This window comes from Tupaia chinensis, unplaced genomic scaffold, assembly GCF_000334495.1.
Source record: "Tupaia chinensis unplaced genomic scaffold, TupChi_1.0 Scaffold000706_1, whole genome shotgun sequence".
NCBI lineage: Eukaryota > Metazoa > Chordata > Mammalia > Scandentia > Tupaiidae > Tupaia > Tupaia belangeri.
In genome coordinates this window covers 2,797,526-2,805,383 of record NW_006160229.1, presented here as the reverse complement: position 1 = coordinate 2,805,383, position 7,858 = coordinate 2,797,526, and positions in this window count along the sequence as shown.

The following is a 7,858-nucleotide window of genomic DNA, read 5'->3' as shown; positions in this document are numbered from 1 at the left end:
AAATTTCTGAACACGTATAACTTACCAAGATTGAACCAGGAAGAAACAGAAAGTCTGAATGGACCCATAACAAGCAATGAGATTGAATCAGGAATAAATAGCCTCCCAACAAGGAAGAGCCCAGGTCCCAATGACTTTACTTCTGAACTCTACAAAACTTTAAGAAAACTAATACCAATTCTTCTTAAACTATTTCTAAAAATTAAAAAGGAAAGAACCCTCCTGAATTCATTCTATGAAGCCTCCATCATCTTAATTCTAAAAGCAGATACAGACATGACAAAAAAAGAAAATTCAGGCCCATATCCCTGATGACTATGGATGCAAAAATACTCAATGAGACACTAGCAAATTGTATTTGACAACATATTAAAAAGATTATACATAATGACCAAGTACGCTTTATTCCAGGGATGAAAGGATGGTTCAACATATGCAAAACAATAAATGCAATATGTCACATTACTGAAAAGAAAGATAAAAACCATATGTTCATATCAATCAATGCAGAAAAAGCATTAGATAAAATATAGCATCCATTCATGATTAAGACTCTCAGCAAAATTGGCATAGAAGGGACAGTCCTCAATACAATAAAAGCCATTTATGAAAAACCCATAGCTAGCATCATACTGAATGGTGAAAAGCTAAAAGATTTTCCACTAAAAATTGGAACAAGACAAGGCTGCCCGCTTTCTCCATTCCTGTTTAACACAGTGCTAGAAGTTTTAGCCAATTCAATTAGAAAATATAGTCAAATAAAAGGCATCCAAACAGGAAAAAAAAAAAGTAAAGTTATTTTTATTTGAAGATGAAAGATGATATGATGCTATACATAGAAAATCCAAAAGAATCCACAAAAAAACTCATGGAAGTGATAAATGAATATAATAAAGTGACAGGATACAAAATCAACATACAAAAATCTATAGCATTTTTATACACCAACAATGGACAGACTGAGACAGAATTGAAGAAAGAAATCCCATTTATAATAGCCACAAAACCAATAAGATATCAAGGAATAAACTTCACTAAAGACATCAAAGATCTCTACAAGGAAAACTATGAAACACTAGAAAAGGAAATTAAAAATGATACAAAAAAGTGGAAAAACATCCCATGTTCCTGGATTAGAAGAGTTAATATTATCAAGCTGTCAATACTTTCTAAATTAATCTACAAATTTAATACAATCCCAATCAAACTACCAGAGATATTCCTCACAGTAATAGAACAAAAAAAATCACAAATTTGCCTGGAAGCATAAAAGGCCCTGTATCACCAAAGCCATATTGTGCAAGGTGAATAAAGTAGGAGGCATCTTACTTCCTAACCTGAAAATAAATGACAAAGCTGTGATAATTAAAACAGCATGATATTTACACAAAAACAGACAAGTAGGTCAATGGAACAGAATTGAGAATCCCCAAGTGAAACCCAAAGCATACAGCCAACTGCTCCTTGACAAAGGGCACAAGACAATCCAGTGGGAAAAAGAAAATCTCTTCAGCATATGGTGCTGGCAGAACTGGCTATCCACTTGCAGAAGAATGAAACTCAATCCTTATCTCTTACCAGTAACAAAAAATTAACTCAAAACAGATTGAAGATCTAAGCATAAAACCTAAAACTATAAAAATACTGGTAGAAAACACAGGAAAATCTCTTGAAGACCTTGGAGTAGGCAAAGACTTCTTAAAGAAGACATTCAAACCACAGGCAATAGTCCCAAGAATAGACAAATGGGACTATATTGGGCTGAGAAGCTTCTGCACAGAAAAAGAAACAATAGAGTGAGGAGAAAACCCTCAGAGTGAGAGAATATATTTGCAAACTATATTTCAAATAAGAGACTGATAAGCAGAAAATACAGGGAACTCAAGTAGCTTATGAACAAAAAAAAAAGTCAATCCATCAAGGGATGGGAAAATGAACTGAACATACAATTTTTCAAAGACTTATGAATGGCCTAAAAGCATATGAAAACGTTCTGACATCTCTTATCCCAAGGGAAATGCAAATCAAAACAATAATGAGATAGCACTTAATCCCAGTCACAATGGCTAAAATTAAAATAAATAAATAAAGATAAGTGCTGGCAAGGCTGTGGTGAAAAAGGAACTCTCCTGCACTGTTGATAGGAATGCAAATTAGTACCACCACTTCGGAAAATGATATGGAGATTCCTCAGAAACCTACAAATAAAACTAAAATACAACCCAGTAATTCTACTCTTAGGTATTGCCCAAAGGACAGAAAAAAACTCAGAAGAGGAAAACACTTGCACATCCACGTTTATTGCAGCATTATTTACAATCGTTAGGACATGGAATCAACCCAACTGTTCAAAAACAGATGAATGGACTAAACAAATATGGCATATGTATTCTATGAAACACTACTCAGCCATAAAAAACGATACCCTGACATTTGATACAAAGTGGGTGAATAATGGAAGACTTAATGCTAAGTGAAGTAAGTCAGACTACAAAAGATAGACTTTATAAGCCCACACTCAATGGAAACCAATTCTCTGCACTATATAGCAGAAGCTGAAAATTTGGAAGGTATAGAAGCAGGGAGAGCAATGGTAGATACTAGAGAAAGTAAGGATAGGGGTAATATGGGTAATAGAGAGAAGGGGGGGGGGAACAGGGGAAGAAAAAAAGGACCTGTAATTGACAAATAATGAAAAGCTATTTGCTGATGATACTGTATATAGTAATGTCTTTATCTTGATGGATATGTACAGTATTCATGCTGGAAAAATCAATGTTGTACACTGCAGAGATAAATGTGATTAAGTATAAATTAAAATAAAAAGAGTAAAGTGTGTGGGGAGGGCGTTTCTGGGTTGCAAGGAGAGAAGAGTATGATAACAGGAGCACTTGCATCAAAGAAGTTCTGCTTTTATCTGCTTTATACACATTGGACTCATAGACAACTTTTTTGAGTAAAAGAAGATTTTACTGCTAAAAACAAATGCATACATAAATACATACAATAAAATAATATCATAAAATTTTGGAAAGCACTGACCTAAGAGAAAGAACCAAGTACTTGTAGTCCATGGATTGGATTCATGTCTTACTTTAGTCAAGTCAGCAGCTATATGACCTTAAGGGAATCACTTTTTTCTCTAGAAGTCTCAAACTTCTTTACTGTAAAGTGGAGAAAAAAAATACCCACCTCACAGGATTATTGTATGTAGTAATGAATATTACGAAAGAAAGTACGTATTGTGCTACTTAGTGTCATGTACCATGCTAGATGAGACATAATCTACCTACCTACGGACCCCCATTATCGTTATCATTATCTAAAAGGAAATTAGATAAATTCAAGTTCTTAGATTCAGTCTAAATATAATGCTGCACATAATCTAAAATATAATCTAGTTTGTTCAATAGTTTAGATAATGGTTTAGCAAACTATTTCTATACAGGTCTGACAGAAAATACGTTTGGCTTTGATCATTCCATCTCTGTCACAACTATTCAACCCTGCTATTGTAGAGAAAATACATAAACAAAGAAATAACAAATGAGCATGTTCCAATAAAACTTTACTTACAGAATCATGTGGTCAGCCTGCAGGCTCTGTTTTGCCAATTCTAGGTTTTGACTTTGCATGGAGCCAGCCTGGCAAATAAACTGAGGAAACCATAGCATAAAATCCTCCAGAGAACTTAAAAAAACATATGAACTTGCATATCAAGGAATCCAGTGGAAAAGATATAAGCTTCATTTTTTCCCAGTGCCCTTAGCCCTATGATTTGTGTGACCTAGGAGCTAAGTTTCAGTAACTACAGTCAATGACAGCCAAAGTGAGCCCTATTACTAGGAACCCCCAGGTACCTCACAATCCTGCTGGATATCCTACTGGTAAATGCACACAATTGACCAGTGTTTGGATCTATGTATGCCTGTACTCAATGATTTAGGCATCTGTTTATATTAAATATTAAATACTAAATATTGCAGTGTAAAGGAACTACCCCAAACTAGTGACTCCAAATAACAAATTACTATTATGCTCTTGCAGTTCTGTGAGTTACTGGGTTAAGCTAAGAGATTTTTCTTTGTGTTTTCCCTGCAGTTGCAGTCAGATGGTAGTCAGAATCCTGTAAAGGCCCATCTGTGCCGGATGTCCACAATAGCATTTTCTATTCATATGCCTGGCACCTCAACTGAGATGACTAGAGTAGCTGGGGGCGAGTCAACCATCTACTTCTCACGTGGCCACTTTATATTTAAGTTTCCTCAACCTGGTGGAGCTAAGATCATCAGACTTTGTACTCGGTACCTGGCCTTTCCTAGAATGAATATCCAAGAGACTCAGACTGAAGTTGCAAGGCTTCTAATGATTCAGCCTAGAAAGTCACAGCATCATTTCTGCCATGTTCAATTGGTCAAAAAGCCAGCACAGATTCAAACGGAGCACCTGACTCCAGGGAAGCATGGCTCACCACAGGCATATTAAAAGGTATCCATTTTGAAGATCCAGTTTTGGGAATAACACTTGCCTGATTTAAAAAACAAACAATAAATAAAAACCTGATGTCAAATCACATCACAAAAATGCTATGCTCACCTGTCTACTATGAATGTGTATTTCCCTAGACTCTCTGGTTATGAAGAGCAAGCAACATGTCAGAAGTTTTGGTCAAAGTTTCCTAACCTTCCTAAGGGACATGCAGAGCCACTATGAAATAAAGATGCAAAATCTCTTCAAAGAAACTGAAGACACTTTCAAAACATTTTCTAAAGTTGACCTTTGAGGAGAATGGTAAACACTGCCCAAGATTCCATGCATGCAACCTGTTTGAATATAAATCAAAAGCAAGAAGACAACAGCTCCTGGATTATTCAACTAAGCATAGCTGAAAGGATAAACTAACAGGAAATCTCAGAATTACAACAGACCCAAGAGAACATCTAAGTATTTTCTCTCACAAGGCAGGTTTTCTTTCTGCAATAGGTTTTAGGGAATTTCAAGCAACTGACATTTTTACCAACTACTCTATGTCCTAAAGCATATTAAGTGATTTTCATAGTATCTTATTAACTCCACATAGCAACCCTATGAGGTCATTATAAATTGGGCACTATCATTAGTTCCATTTCATAAATAAGAAAACTGAGGCTCAGATAAGTGAGTTGCTCCAGGACACATATGTAGAAATGTCAGCAACAAGATCTAAATTCTGTTCTAGCTGATACTAAATCCACTGCTTTATCCACCATGCTACATTGTCCTTTTGCCCAACCAGCATCTGTATATGTGAAATAATTAAGCACTGATACCATAACGAAAGGTCCATTTCAATATTGGGAAGTTCTACTGATGGGGGTGGAGGGAATCTGATAATTCCTGAGGGATTTTCCTACAGCTATGGACAATCAAGAAGGCTTTCCTGAAGGAAATGTGATCCTCAGAATACAATGACTGAGTTTCGCTGACACCATAACTCTTTGAAATAATAAGTAAATTGTTCTATCTACAGGTTTATTTCATAGCAGTGTATCTACAGTTTTGATCAGACTCTCAAAAACTACAACTACAAAAAGTTTAAGAGCAACCAATTTATGAAGAATACATAGTTATATCCAGTGAGAGCTGACCACTTATCCATAAGGATGGCATGTATGGACCACAGTCTTCATGAGTTTGCATTCCTACATGAGCACACAGAAAATTTATCAATGCAACAACAGCAGGTACAAAATAATATCATGAACACTGGAAAAGGTTTCTATTCATCTATGGATAAATAGAAGGGCTGAGGAGTTGCTTTCTCCACTAACTGCTTTAGCCATAAAATGCTTTTTCTGAGCCAGCAGGTGATGTGGAAGTTAAAGTGGCTGGATCTCACATGGCCAACTAAGCAGCTAGAGTCCTGGACCTAGGAGCTTGAAAAACATTCTGGGCCCATGTGCATGTGTGCCCAGTTTCCCAAGAGGAGAACGGAGGAGAAGCGATTGCAGCATGGCCATCGCCCTGTTGGGGGGTGATATTTCTCTCTCTTTCTCTGTCTCTCTCTCTCCTGTGAGTGCATAAGCCTTATAGGAAAGCTAAAAAAGAAAGCAAATAATTTTTTCACATGAAATTTCATGCTGACATCAAATATAAGAGACAGATTAAAATGGAAGTTTTTGGTCAAAGCAATCATAGGTTGCTCAAAATCCTTTCCACTCATCCCTTCCAGGGCATCAAACCATCCATCTTACAAAATCTTCCCCCTTATGAAGCCCTTAAGACTCCTCTAGAGAAAACCTATAGGGCTCTTTGAAGCACCATCTGAAAACCACCAAGTACAGCAGTTAGAATGGTCCCTGAGAACGCAATTATTGATATTTCCATAAACATCATTATAGAGTACTATGCCTCTATATCGTAGCTAAGTAGCAAATGAGCATACACTGTGTTCCTAGTTAGTATATACAGAAAGTTGTTTGGGACTAAGAATGAATACAGAAAGGGAATTTCAAGAAGGAAGAAGATAAACCTCAGCACCACAGACAGAGGGAAACTTGGCTTACACAATGAGAGGCATAGATAGGAAGGAATGCATCAGCCAAGTCACCAGGCACCCTAAAAAGTTTTGATACATCAGTAGAAACAAGAGGGAGGGCACTATGTGCTTTGCAGCTCCCTTCTTCCTGCTCTGCTGGGGTCGGCATGACAGGGGAACCATGACAACTGAGAGGGATGAATGTGTCTTTATTCAGTTCTCTACCACCTTCCTGCTTCATATTAATAACCTTGCAGTCTCAGGAGGCAGATCACAGCCATTTCAAAGGAACCAAGGAGGACTTCAACGGACTTTCTGTTCTTCTTTGAATTTTGCGGTGCTAAGGAAGAGTTGAGATTATTTGTCAACTCTCTTTTCCTGGCCTGATAAAATAATTAGGAGACCAGTGTCAAAGTATCTGATTATACTCTAAAAGACATCCTGTTGATATTCAGGGGCTAATTTGGAAAGATTTATGGATCTTCCTTTTCCCCTCAACTCTATAGGGAAACTTAAGGTTTGCATTTGGATTACATCAAAGTAGAGCAAAATTGGAGTTTCTGGCAACTACTTCTTTTTTAAACAAATAAATTTCCTTTGCAAAGGTAAGTTACAGTTGACATTTTCCTTTCCATATTTGATTTGCAGAAGGATGCTATCTAAATACACAATGTTAACAATAACAATAAAAACGCTTAAATACATTCACAAACTTTGTGAAAAAGAAAAACCAGAAATTCCACATTTATTCATCATGTCAAGGATCTATTCTTCCTTATCATTTGGATTTAACAAAATTTTATCAATCATCTACTTAAGCATGAAAGAATTTTCACCAGGTGCAAATGAGACTTACATTACTTTTCCCATTTTAAAAATGAGGAAATCAAAGCTCAGAATGAACTACTGGCTTGCCCAAAGTCACCCTGTTGGGGAGCAGAAAGATAAAAATTTTGACTCTGAATTTAGTCATTTCTAATATACCACAGGTTCTTTCTTATAGGAAAACAGTAAAAATCTTACTTGGGGAAAAAAATCCATGTAAACATGCATGTCATTTCATGACACCCACCTCTGCTTCTACCCTCAGATGTCATATTTCAGGCACCCTCTACTTCCTCACCAAATGACTGAAGCACAGGGTAAAGATCTAGAAGCACTTTTGAATTGTCAGAATAGGCAATGTTCTCAAATGCATTCAAGCTACCATCTAACAGGACCTTTTCTTCCACAGAGCAAGTGATAACTAAGAATGAAAATTAGTTCTGAACGAGCTGATTTTTCTCCATTGCTACATGCTTTATTATGATCTCTAATATAATATCTGAAAAGAATATCGTC